The following is a 16,331-nucleotide window of genomic DNA, read 5'->3' as shown; positions in this document are numbered from 1 at the left end:
TTATCTCATTAACAATGTGAACAATGCCCTTTTATGGCAATAGTGGGGACTGTAGTAATAGTAATAAGATGATTGCATATAGCAAGATTACATTATCTCATTAACATAATGTGAACAATGCCCTTTTATGGCAATAGTGGGGATTGTAGTAATAGTAATAAGATGATTGCAAATAGTAAGATTACATTATCTCATTAACATAATGTGAACAATGTCCTTTTGTGGCAATAGTGGGGACTGTAGTAATAGTAATAAGATGATTGCATATAGCAAGATTACATTATCTCATTAACATAAATTTGAACAATGCCCTTTTATGGCAATAGTAGGGACTGTAGTAATATTAATAAGATGATTGCATATAGTAAGATTACATTATCTCATTAACATAATGTGAACAATGCCCTTTTATGGCAAAAGTGGGGACTGTAGTAATAGTAATAAGATGATTGCATATAGTAAGATTACATTATCTCATTAACATAATGTGAACAATGCCCATTTATGGCAATAGTGGGAACTGTAGTAATAGTAATAAGATGATTCCATATAATAAGATTACATTATCTCATTAACATAATGTGAACAATGCCCATTTATGGCAATACTGGGAACTGTAGTAATAGTAATAAGATGATTGCATATAGTAAGATTACATTATCTCATTAACAATGTGAACAATGCCCTTTTGTGGCAATAGTGGGGACTGTAGTAATAGTAATAAGATGATTGCATATAGTAAGATTACATTATTTCATTAACATAATGTGAACAATGCCCATTTATGGCAATAGTGGGAACTGTAGTAATAGTAATAAGATGATTGGATATAGCAAGATTACATTATCTCATTAACAATGTCAACAATGTCCTTTTATGGCAATAGTGGGGACTGTAGTAATAGTAATAAGATGATTGCATATAGCAAGATTACATTATCTCATTAACATAATGTGAACAATGCCCTTTTATGGCAATAGTGGGGATTGTAGCAATATTAATAAGATTGCATATAGCAAGATTACATTATCTCATTAACATAATGTAAACAATGCCCATTTATAGCGATAGTGGGGATTGTAGCAATATTAATAAGATGATTGCATATAGCAAGATTACATTATCTCATTAACATAATGTGAACAATGCCCTTTTATGGCAATAGTGGGGATTGTAGCGATATTAATAAGATTGCATATAGCAAGATTACATTATCTCATTAACATAATGTGAACAATGTCCTTTTATGGCAATAGTGGGGACTGTAGTAATATTAATAGGATGATTGCATATAGCAAGATTACATTATCTCATTAACATAATGTGAACAATGCCCTTTTATGGCAATAGTGGGGACTGTAGTAATAGTAATAAGATGATTGCATATAGCAAGATTACATTATCTCATTGACATAATGTGAACAATGCCCTTTTATAGCGATAGTGGGGATTGCAGCAATATTAATAAGATGATTGCATATAGTAAGATTACATTATCTCATTAACATAATGTGAACAATGTCCTTTTGTGGCAATAGTGGGGACTGTAGTAATAGTAATAAGATGATTGCATATAGTAAGATTACATTATCTCATTAACATAATGTGAACAATGCCCTTTTATGGCAATAGTGGGGACTGTAGTAATAGTAATAAGATGATTGCATATAGTAAGATTACATTATCTCATTAACATAATGTGAACAATGTCCTTTTATGGCAATAGTGGGGATTGTAGCAATATTAATAAGATGATTGCATATAGCAAGATTACATTATCTCATTAACATAATGTGAACAATGCCCTTTTATGGCAATAGTGGGGACTGTAGTAATAGTAATAAGATGATTGCATATAGTAAGATTACATTATCTCATTAACATAATGTGAACAATGTCCTTTTATAGCAATAGTGGGGATTGTAGTAATAGTAATAAGATGATTGCATATAGCAAGATTACATTATCTCATTAACATAATGTGAACAATGTCCTTTTGTGGCAATAGTGGGGATTGTAGTAATAGTAATAAGATGATTGCATATAGTAAGATTACATTATCTCATTAACATAATGTGAACAATGCTCTTTTATAGCGATAGTAGGGATTGTAGCAATATTAATAAGATGATTGCATATAGCAAGATTACATTATCTCATTAACATAATGTGAACAATGTCCTTTTATGGCAATAGTGGGGACTGTAGTAATAGTAATAAGATGATTGCATATAGCAAGATTACATTATCTCATTAACATAATGTGAACAATGCCCTTTTATGGCAATAGTGGGGACTGTAGTAATAGCAATAAGATATTTGCATATAGCAAGATTACATTATCTCATTCACATAATGTGAACAATGCCCTTTTATGGCAATAGTGGGGACTGTAGTATTAGTAATAAGATGATTGCATATAGTAAGATTACATTATCTCATTAACATAATGTGAACAATGCCCTTTTATGGCAATAGTGGGGACTGTAGCAATATTAATAAGATGATTGCATATAGCAAGATTACATTATCTCATTAACATAATGTGAACAATGTCCTTTTATGGCAATAGTGGGGACTAGTAATATTAATAAGATGATTGCATATAGCAAGATTACATTATCTCATTAACATAATGTGAACAATGCCCTTTTATAGCAATAGTGGGGATTGTAGCAATATTAATAAGATGATTGCATATAGCAAGATTACATTATCTCATTAACATAATGTGAACAATGCCCATTTATGGCAATAGTGGGGACTGTAGTAATAGTAATAAGATGATTGCATATAGTAAGATTACATTATCTCATTAACATAATGTGAACAATGCCCATTTATGGCAATAGTGGGAACTGTAGTAATAGTAATAAGATGATTGCATATAGTAAGATTACATTATCTCATTAACATAAATTTTATGGCAATAGTGGGGACTGTAGTAATAGTAATAAAATGATTGCATATAGCAAGATTACATTGTCTCATTAACATAATGTGAACAATGTCCTTTTATGGCAATAGTGGGGACTGTAGTAATATTAATAAGATGATTGCATATAGTAAGATTACATTATCTCATTAACATAATGTGAACAATGCCCTTTTATGGCAATAGTGGGGACTGTAGTAATATTAATAAGATGATTGCATATAGCAAGATTACATTATCTCATTAACATAATGTGAACAATGTCCTTTTATGGCAATAGTGGGGACTGTAGTAATAGTAATAAGATGATTGCATATAGTAAGATTACATTATCTCATTAACATAATGTGAACAACGCCCTTTTATGGCAATAGTGGGGACTGTAGTAATAGTAATAAGATGATTGCATATAGTAAGATTACATTATCTCATTAACATAATGTGAACAATGCCCTTTTATGGCAATAGTGGGGACTGTAGTAATATTAATAAGATGATTGCATATAGTAAGATTACATTATCTCATTAACATAATGTGAACAATGTCCTTTTGTGGCAATAGTGGGGACTGTAGTAATAGTAATAAGATGATTGCATAAAGTAAGATTATATTATCTCATTAACATAATGTTAACAATGTCCTTTTATGGCAATAGTGGGGACTGTAGTAATAGTAATAAGATGATTGCCTATAGCAAGATTACATTATCTCATTAACAATGTGAACAATGCCCTTTTATAGCAATAGTGGGGATTGTAGTAATAGTAATAAGATGATTGCATATAGCAATATTACATTATCTCATTAACATAATGTGAACAATGTCCTTTTGTGGCAATAGTGGGGACTGTAGTAATAGTAATAAGATGATTGCATATAGCAAGATTACATTATCTCATTAACATAAATTTGAACAATGCCCTTTTATGGCAATAGTGGGGACTGTAGTAATAGTAATAAGATGATTGCATATCATAAGATTACATTATCTCATTAACATAATGTGAACAATGCACTTTTATGGCAATAGTGGGGACTAGTAATAGTAATAAGATGATTGCATATAGTAAGATTACATTATCTCATTAACATAATGCGAACAATGCCCTTTTATGGCAATAGTAGGGATTGTAGCAATATTCATAAGATGATTGCATATAGCAAGATTACATTATCTCATTAACATAATGTGAACAATGTCCTTTTATGGCAATAGTGGGGACTAGTAATATTAATAAGATGCTTGCATATAGCAAGATTACATTATCTCATTAACATAATGTGAACAATGCCCTTTTATAGCAATAGTGGGGATTGTAGCAATATTAATAAGATGATTGCATATAGCAAGATTACATTATCTCATTAACATAATGTGAACAATGTCCTTTTATGGCAATAGTGGGGACTGTAGTAATAGTAATAAGATGATTGCATATAGTAAGATTACATTATCTCATTAACATAATGTGAACAATGTCCTTTTATAGCAATAGTGGGGATTGTAGTAATAGTAATAAGATGATTGCATATAGTAAGATTACATTATCTCATTAACATAATGTGAGCAATGCCCTTTTATAGCGATAGTGGGGACTGTAGTATTAGTAATAAGATGATTGCATATAGTAAGATTACATTATCTCATTAACATAATGTGAACAATGTCCTTTTGTGGCAATAGTGGGGACTGTAGCAATATTAATAAGATGATTGCATATAGCAAGATTACATTATCTCATTAACATAATGTGAACAATGTCCTTTTATGGCAATAGTGGGGACTGTAGTAATAGTAATAAGATGATTGCATATAGTAAGATTACATTATCTCATTAACATAATGTGAACAACGCCCTTTTATGGCAATAGTGGGGACTGTAGTAATAGTAATAAGATGATTGCATATAGTAAGATTACATTATCTCATTAACATAATGTGAACAATGCCCTTTTATGGCAATAGTGGGGACTGTAGTAATATTAATAAGATGATTGCATATAGTAAGATTACATTATCTCATTAACATAATGTGAACAATGTCCTTTTGTGGCAATAGTGGGGACTGTAGTAATAGTAATAAGATGATTGCATAAAGTAAGATTACATTATCTCATTAACATAATGTTAACAATGTCCTTTTATGGCAATAGTGGGGACTGTAGTAATAGTAATAAGATGATTGCCTATAGCAAGATTACATTATCTCATTAACAATGTGAACAATGCCCTTTTATAGCAATAGTGGGGATTGTAGTAATAGTAATAAGATGATTGCATATAGCAATATTACATTATCTCATTAACATAATGTGAACAATGTCCTTTTGTGGCAATAGTGGGGACTGTAGTAATAGTAATAAGATGATTGCATATAGCAAGATTACATTATCTCATTAACATAAATTTGAACAATGCCCTTTTATGGCAATAGTGGGGACTGTAGTAATAGTAATAAGATGATTGCATATCATAAGATTACATTATCTCATTAACATAATGTGAACAATGCCCTTTTATGGCAATAGTGGGGACTGTAGTAATAGTAATAAGATGATTGCATATAGTAAGATTACATTATCTCATTAACATAATGCGAACAATGCCCTTTTATGGCAATAGTAGGGATTGTAGCAATATTCATAAGATGATTGCATATAGCAAGATTACATTATCTCATTAACATAATGTGAACAATGTCCTTTTATGGCAATAGTGGGGACTAGTAATATTAATAAGATGCTTGCATATAGCAAGATTACATTATCTCATTAACATAATGTGAACAATGCCCTTTTATAGCAATAGTGGGGATTGTAGCAATATTAATAAGATGATTGCATATAGCAAGATTACATTATCTCATTAACATAATGTGAACAATGTCCTTTTATGGCAATAGTGGGGACTGTAGTAAAAGTAATAAGATGATTGCATATAGTAAGATTACATTATCTCATTAACATAATGTGAACAATGTCCTTTTATAGCAATAGTGGGGATTGTAGTAATAGTAATAAGATGATTGCATATAGTAAGATTACATTATCTCATTAACATAATGTGAACAATGTCCTTTTATGGCAATAGTGGGGACTGTAGTATTAGTAATAAGATGATTGCATATAGTAAGATTACATTATCTCATTAACATAATGTGAACAATGTCCTTTTATAGCAATAGTGGGGACTGTAGTAATAGTAATAAGATGATTGCATATAGTAAGATTACATTATCTCATTAACATAATGTGAACAATGTCCTTTTATGGCAATAGTGGGGACTGTAGTATTAGTAATAAGATGATTGCATATAGTAAGATTACATTATCTCATTAACGTAATGTGAACAATGTCCTTTTGTGGCAATAGTGGGGACTGTAGCAATATTAATAAGATGATTGCATATAGCAAGATTACATTATCTCATTAACATAATGTGAACAATGCCCATTTATGGCAATAGTGGGGACTGTAGTAATAGTAATAAGATGATTGCATATAGCAAGATTACATTATCTCATTAACATAATGTGAACAATGCCCTTTTATAGCAATAGTGGGGATTGTAGCAATATTAATATAAGATGATTGCATATAGCAAGATTACATTATCTCATTAACATAATGTGAACAATGTCCTTTTATGGCAATAGTGGGGACTGTAGTAATATTAATAGGATGATTGCATATAGCAAGATTACATTATCTCATTAACATAATGTGAACAATGCCCTTTTATAGCGATAGTGGGGATTGTAGAAATATTAATAAGATGATTGCATATAGTAAGATTACATTATCTCATTAACATAATGTGAACAATGCCCTTTTATGGCAATAGTGGGGACTGTAGTAATAGTAATAAGATGATTGCATATAGCAAGATTACATTATCTCATTAACATAATGTGAACAATGTCCTTTTGTGGCAATAGTGGGGATTGTAGTAATAGTAATAAGATGATTGCATATAGTAAGATTACATTATCTCATTAACATAATGTGAACAATGCCCTTTTATGGCAATAGTGGGGACTGTAGTAATAGTAATAAGATGATTGCATATAGTAAGATTACATTATCTCATTAACATAATGTGAACAATGTCCTTTTGTGGCAATAGTGGGGACTGTAGTAATAGTAATAAGATGATTGCATAAAGTAAGATTACATTATCTCATTAACATAATGTGAACAATGTCCTTTTATGGCAATAGTGGGGACTGTAGTAATAGTAATAAGATGATTGCCTATAACAAGATTACATTATCTCATTAACAATGTGAACAATGCCCTTTTATAGCAATAGTGGGGATTGTAGTAATAGTAATAAGATGATTGCATATAGCAAGATTACATTATCTCATTAACATAATTAGAACAATGTCCTTTTATGGCAATAGTGGGGACTGTAGCAATATTAATAAGATGATTGCATATAGTAAGATTACATTATCTCATTAACATAATGTGAACAATGTCCTTTTGTGGCAATAGTGGGGACTGTAGTAATATTAATAAGATGATTGCATATAGTAAGATTACATTATCTCATTAACATAATGTGAACAATGCCCTTTTATAGCGATAGTGGGGACTGTAGTAATAGTAATAAGATGATTGCATATAGTAAGATTACATTATCTCATTAACATAATGTGAACAATGCCCTTTTATGGCAATAGTGGGGACTAGTAATATTAATAAGATGATTGCATATAGCAAGATTACATTATCTCATTAACATAATGTGAACAATGCCCTTTAATAGCAATAGTGGGGATTGTAGCAATATTAATATAAGATGATTGCATATAGCAAGATTACATTATCTCATTAACATAATGTGAACAAAGTCCTTTTATGGCAATAGTGGGGACTGTAGTAATATTAATAGGATGATTGCATATAGCAAGATTACATTATCTCATTAACATAATGTGAACAATACCCTTTTATAGCGATAGTGGGGATTGTAGCAATATTAATAAGATGATTGCATATAGTTAGATTACATTATCTCATTAACATAATGTGAACAATGCCCTTTTATGGCAATAGTGGGGACTGTAGTAATAGTAATAAGATGATTGCATATAGCAAGATTACATTATCTCATTAACATAATGTGAACAATGTCCTTTTGTGGCAATAGTGGGGATTGTAGTAATAGTAATAAGATGATTGCATATAGTAAGATTACATTATCTCATTAACATAATGTGAACAATGTCCTTTTATGGCAATAGTGGGGACTAGTAATATTAATAAGATGATTGCATATAGCAAGATTACATTATCTCATTAACATAATGTGAACAATGCCCTTTTATAGCAATAGTGGGGATTGTAGCAATATTAATAAGATGATTGCATATAGCAAGATTACATTATCTCATTAACATAATGTGAACAATGCCCATTTATGGCAATAGTGGGGACTGTAGTAATAGTAATAAGATGATTGCATATAGTAAGATTACATTATCTCATTAACATAATGTGAACAATGCCCATTTATGGCAATAGTGGGAACTGTAGTAATAGTAATAAGATGATTGCATATAGTAAGATTACATATCTCATTAACAATGTGAACAATGCCCTTTTGTGGCAATAGTGGGGACTGTAGTAATAGTAATAAGATGATTGCATATAGTAAGATTACATTATCTCATTAACATAATGTGAACAATGCCCATTTATGGCAATAGTGGGAACTGTAGTAATAGTAATAAGATCATTGGTTATAGCAAGATTACATTATCTCATTAACAATGTGAACAATGCCCTTTTATGGCAATAGTGGGGACTGTAGTAATAGTAATAAGATGATTGCATATAGCAAGATTACATTATCTCATTAACATAATGTGAACAATGCCCTTTTATGGCAATAGTGGGGATTGTAGTAATAGTAATAAGATGATTGCATATAGTAAGATTACATTATCTCATTAACATAATGTGAACAATGTCCTTTTGTGGCAATAGTGGGGACTGTAGTAATAGTAATAAGATGATTGCATATAGCAAGATTACATTATCTCATTAACATAAATTTGAACAATGCCCTTTTATGGCAATAGTAGGGACTGTAGTAATATTAATAAGATGATTGCATATAGTAAGATTACATTATCTCATTAACATAATGTGAACAATGCCCTTTTATGGCAAAAGTGGGGACTGTAGTAATAGTAATAAGATGATTGCATATAGTAAGATTACATTATCTCATTAACATAATGTGAACAATGCCCATTTATGGCAATAGTGGGAACTGTAGTAATAGTAATAAGATGATTCCATATAATAAGATTACATTATCTCATTAACATAATGTGAACAATGCCCATTTATGGCAATAGTGGGAACTGTAGTAATAGTAATAAGATGATTGCATATAGTAAGATTACATTATCTCATTAACAATGTGAACAATGCCCTTTTGTGGCAATAGTGGGGACTGTAGTAATAGTAATAAGATGATTGCATATAGTAAGATTACATTATTTCATTAACATAATGTGAACAATGCCCATTTATGGCAATAGTGGGAACTGTAGTAATAGTAATAAGATGATTGGATATAGCAAGATTACATTATCTCATTAACAATGTCAACAATGTCCTTTTATGGCAATAGTGGGGACTGTAGTAATAGTAATAAGATGATTGCATATAGCAAGATTACATTATCTCATTAACATAATGTGAACAATGCCCTTTTATGGCAATAGTGGGGATTGTAGCAATATTAATAAGATTGCATATAGCAAGATTACATTATCTCATTAACATAATGTAAACAATGCCCATTTATAGCGATAGTGGGGATTGTAGCAATATTAATAAGATGATTGCATATAGCAAGATTACATTATCTCATTAACATAATGTGAACAATGCCCTTTTATGGCAATAGTGGGGATTGTAGCGATATTAATAAGATTGCATATAGCAAGATTACATTATCTCATTAACATAATGTGAACAATGTCCTTTTATGGCAATAGTGGGGACTGTAGTAATATTAATAGGATGATTGCATATAGCAAGATTACATTATCTCATTAACATAATGTGAACAATGCCCTTTTATGGCAATAGTGGGGACTGTAGTAATAGTAATAAGATGATTGCATATAGCAAGATTACATTATCTCATTGACATAATGTGAACAATGCCCTTTTATAGCGATAGTGGGGATTGCAGCAATATTAATAAGATGATTACATATAGTAAGATTACATTATCTCATTAACATAATGTGAACAATGTCCTTTTGTGGCAATAGTGGGGACTGTAGTAATAGTAATAAGATGATTGCATATAGTAAGATTACATTATCTCATTAACATAATGTGAACAATGCCCTTTTATGGCAATAGTGGGGACTGTAGTAATAGTAATAAGATGATTGCATATAGTAAGATTACATTATCTCATTAACATAATGTGAACAATGTCCTTTTATGGCAATAGTGGGGATTGTAGCAATATTAATAAGATGATTGCATATAGCAAGATTACATTATCTCATTAACATAATGTGAACAATGCCCTTTTATGGCAATAGTGGGGACTGTAGTAATAGTAATAAGATGATTGCATATAGTAAGATTACATTATCTCATTAACATAATGTGAACAATGTCCTTTTATAGCAATAGTGGGGATTGTAGTAATAGTAATAAGATGATTGCATATAGCAAGATTACATTATCTCATTAACATAATGTGAACAATGTCCTTTTGTGGCAATAGTGGGGATTGTAGTAATAGTAATAAGATGATTGCATATAGTAAGATTACATTATCTCATTAACATAATGTGAACAATGCTCTTTTATAGCGATAGTAGGGATTGTAGCAATATTAATAAGATGATTGCATATAGCAAGATTACATTATCTCATTAACATAATGTGAACAATGTCCTTTTATGGCAATAGTGGGGACTGTAGTAATAGTAATAAGATGATTGCATATAGCAAGATTACATTATCTCATTAACATAATGTGAACAATGCCCTTTTATGGCAATAGTGGGGACTGTAGTAATAGCAATAAGATATTTGCATATAGCAAGATTACATTATCTCATTCACATAATGTGAACAATGCCCTTTTATGGCAATAGTGGGGACTGTAGTATTAGTAATAAGATGATTGCATATAGTAAGATTACATTATCTCATTAACATAATGTGAACAATGCCCTTTTATGGCAATAGTGGGGACTGTAGCAATATTAATAAGATGATTGCATATAGCAAGATTACATTATCTCATTAACATAATGTGAACAATGTCCTTTTATGGCAATAGTGGGGACTAGTAATATTAATAAGATGATTGCATATAGCAAGATTACATTATCTCATTAACATAATGTGAACAATGCCCTTTTATAGCAATAGTGGGGATTGTAGCAATATTAATAAGATGATTGCATATAGCAAGATTACATTATCTCATTAACATAATGTGAACAATGCCCATTTATGGCAATAGTGGGGACTGTAGTAATAGTAATAAGATGATTGCATATAGTAAGATTACATTATCTCATTAACATAATGTGAACAATGCCCATTTATGGCAATAGTGGGAACTGTAGTAATAGTAATAAGATGATTGCATATAGTAAGATTACATTATCTCATTAACATAAATTTTATGGCAATAGTGGGGACTGTAGTAATAGTAATAAAATGATTGCATATAGCAAGATTACATTGTCTCATTAACATAATGTGAACAATGTCCTTTTATGGCAATAGTGGGGACTGTAGTAATATTAATAAGATGATTGCATATAGTAAGATTACATTATCTCATTAACATAATGTGAACAATGCCCTTTTATGGCAATAGTGGGGACTGTAGTAATATTAATAAGATGATTGCATATAGCAAGATTACATTATCTCATTAACATAATGTGAACAATGTCCTTTTATGGCAATAGTGGGGACTGTAGTAATAGTAATAAGATGATTGCATATAGTAAGATTACATTATCTCATTAACATAATGTGAACAACGCCCTTTTATGGCAATAGTGGGGACTGTAGTAATAGTAATAAGATGATTGCATATAGTAAGATTACATTATCTCATTAACATAATGTGAACAATGCCCTTTTATGGCAATAGTGGGGACTGTAGTAATATTAATAAGATGATTGCATATAGTAAGATTACATTATCTCATTAACATAATGTGAACAATGTCCTTTTGTGGCAATAGTGGGGACTGTAGTAATAGTAATAAGATGATTGCATAAAGTAAGATTACATTATCTCATTAACATAATGTGAACAATGCCCTTTTATAGCGATAGTGGGGATTGCAGCAATATTAATAAGATGATTGCATATAGTAAGATTACATTATCTCATTAACATAATGTGAACAATGTCCTTTTGTGGCAATAGTGGGGACTGTAGTAATAGTAATAAGATGATTGCATATAGTAAGATTACATTATCTCATTAACATAATGTGAACAATGCCCTTTTATGGCAATAGTGGGGACTGTAGTAATAGTAATAAGATGATTGCATATAGTAAGATTACATTATCTCATTAACATAATGTGAACAATGTCCTTTTATGGCAATAGTGGGGATTGTAGCAATATTAATAAGATGATTGCATATAGCAAGATTACATTATCTCATTAACATAATGTGAACAATGCCCTTTTATGGCAATAGTGGGGACTGTAGTAATAGTAATAAGATGATTGCATATAGTAAGATTACATTATCTCATTAACATAATGTGAACAATGTCCTTTTATAGCAATAGTGGGGATTGTAGTAATAGTAATAAGATGATTGCATATAGCAAGATTACATTATCTCATTAACATAATGTGAACAATGTCCTTTTGTGGCAATAGTGGGGATTGTAGTAATAGTAATAAGATGATTGCATATAGTAAGATTACATTATCTCATTAACATAATGTGAACAATGCTCTTTTATAGCGATAGTAGGGATTGTAGCAATATTAATAAGATGATTGCATATAGCAAGATTACATTATCTCATTAACATAATGTGAACAATGTCCTTTTATGGCAATAGTGGGGACTGTAGTAATAGTAATAAGATGATTGCATATAGCAAGATTACATTATCTCATTAACATAATGTGAACAATGCCCTTTTATGGCAATAGTGGGGACTGTAGTAATAGCAATAAGATATTTGCATATAGCAAGATTACATTATCTCATTCACATAATGTGAACAATGCCCTTTTATGGCAATAGTGGGGACTGTAGTATTAGTAATAAGATGATTGCATATAGTAAGATTACATTATCTCATTAACATAATGTGAACAATGCCCTTTTATGGCAATAGTGGGGACTGTAGCAATATTAATAAGATGATTGCATATAGCAAGATTACATTATCTCATTAACATAATGTGAACAATGTCCTTTTATGGCAATAGTGGGGACTAGTAATATTAATAAGATGATTGCATATAGCAAGATTACATTATCTCATTAACATAATGTGAACAATGCCCTTTTATAGCAATAGTGGGGATTGTAGCAATATTAATAAGATGATTGCATATAGCAAGATTACATTATCTCATTAACATAATGTGAACAATGCCCATTTATGGCAATAGTGGGGACTGTAGTAATAGTAATAAGATGATTGCATATAGTAAGATTACATTATCTCATTAACATAATGTGAACAATGCCCATTTATGGCAATAGTGGGAACTGTAGTAATAGTAATAAGATGATTGCATATAGTAAGATTACATTATCTCATTAACATAAATTTTATGGCAATAGTGGGGACTGTAGTAATAGTAATAAAATGATTGCATATAGCAAGATTACATTGTCTCATTAACATAATGTGAACAATGTCCTTTTATGGCAATAGTGGGGACTGTAGTAATATTAATAAGATGATTGCATATAGTAAGATTACATTATCTCATTAACATAATGTGAACAATGCCCTTTTATGGCAATAGTGGGGACTGTAGTAATATTAATAAGATGATTGCATATAGCAAGATTACATTATCTCATTAACATAATGTGAACAATGTCCTTTTATGGCAATAGTGGGGACTGTAGTAATAGTAATAAGATGATTGCATATAGTAAGATTACATTATCTCATTAACATAATGTGAACAACGCCCTTTTATGGCAATAGTGGGGACTGTAGTAATAGTAATAAGATGATTGCATATAGTAAGATTACATTATCTCATTAACATAATGTGAACAATGCCCTTTTATGGCAATAGTGGGGACTGTAGTAATATTAATAAGATGATTGCATATAGTAAGATTACATTATCTCATTAACATAATGTGAACAATGCCCATTTATGGCAATAGTGGGAACTGTAGTAATAGTAATAAGATGATTCCATATAATAAGATTACATTATCTCATTAACATAATGTGAACAATGCCCATTTATGGCAATAGTGGGAACTGTAGTAATAGTAATAAGATGATTGCATATAGTAAGATTACATTATCTCATTAACAATGTGAACAATGCCCTTTTGTGGCAATAGTGGGGACTGTAGTAATAGTAATAAGATGATTGCATATAGTAAGATTACATTATTTCATTAACATAATGTGAACAATGCCCATTTATGGCAATAGTGGGAACTGTAGTAATAGTAATAAGATGATTGGATATAGCAAGATTACATTATCTCATTAACAATGTCAACAATGTCCTTTTATGGCAATAGTGGGGACTGTAGTAATAGTAATAAGATGATTGCATATAGCAAGATTACATTATCTCATTAACATAATGTGAACAATGCCCTTTTATGGCAATAGTGGGGATTGTAGCAATATTAATAAGATTGCATATAGCAAGATTACATTATCTCATTAACATAATGTAAACAATGCCCATTTATAGCGATAGTGGGGATTGTAGCAATATTAATAAGATGATTGCATATAGCAAGATTACATTATCTCATTAACATAATGTGAACAATGCCCTTTTATGGCAATAGTGGGGATTGTAGCGATATTAATAAGATTGCATATAGCAAGATTACATTATCTCATTAACATAATGTGAACAATGTCCTTTTATGGCAATAGTGGGGACTGTAGTAATATTAATAGGATGATTGCATATAGCAAGATTACATTATCTCATTAACATAATGTGAACAATGCCCTTTTATGGCAATAGTGGGGACTGTAGTAATAGTAATAAGATGATTGCATATAGCAAGATTACATTATCTCATTGACATAATGTGAACAATGCCCTTTTATAGCGATAGTGGGGATTGCAGCAATATTAATAAGATGATTACATATAGTAAGATTACATTATCTCATTAACATAATGTGAACAATGTCCTTTTGTGGCAATAGTGGGGACTGTAGTAATAGTAATAAGATGATTGCATATAGTAAGATTACATTATCTCATTAACATAATGTGAACAATGCCCTTTTATGGCAATAGTGGGGACTGTAGTAATAGTAATAAGATGATTGCATATAGTAAGATTACATTATCTCATTAACATAATGTGAACAATGTCCTTTTATGGCAATAGTGGGGATTGTAGCAATATTAATAAGATGATTGCATATAGCAAGATTACATTATCTCATTAACATAATGTGAACAATGCCCTTTTATGGCAATAGTGGGGACTGTAGTAATAGTAATAAGATGATTGCATATAGTAAGATTACATTATCTCATTAACATAATGTGAACAATGTCCTTTTATAGCAATAGTGGGGATTGTAGTAATAGTAATAAGATGATTGCATATAGCAAGATTACATTATCTCATTAACATAATGTGAACAATGTCCTTTTGTGGCAATAGTGGGGATTGTAGTAATAGTAATAAGATGATTGCATATAGTAAGATTACATTATCTCATTAACATAATGTGAACAATGCTCTTTTATAGCGATAGTAGGGATTGTAGCAATATTAATAAGATGATTGCATATAGCAAGATTACATTATCTCATTAACATAATGTGAACAATGTCCTTTTATGGCAATAGTGGGGACTGTAGTAATAGTAATAAGATGATTGCATATAGCAAGATTACATTATCTCATTAACATAATGTGAACAATGCCCTTTTATGGCAATAGTGGGGACTGTAGTAATAGCAATAAGATATTTGCATATAGCAAGATTACATTATCTCATTCACATAATGTGAACAATGCCCTTTTATGGCAATAGTGGGGACTGTAGTATTAGTAATAAGATGATTGCATATAGTAAGATTACATTATCTCATTAACATAATGTGAACAATGCCCTTTTATGGCAATAGTGGGGACTGTAGCAATATTA

This window comes from Saccoglossus kowalevskii, chromosome 10 (genome assembly GCF_978046115.1).
Source record: "Saccoglossus kowalevskii chromosome 10, keSacKowa6.1, whole genome shotgun sequence".
Taxonomy (NCBI): Eukaryota; Metazoa; Hemichordata; class Enteropneusta; family Harrimaniidae; genus Saccoglossus; species Saccoglossus kowalevskii.
This window is presented reverse-complemented; position numbering follows the sequence as displayed.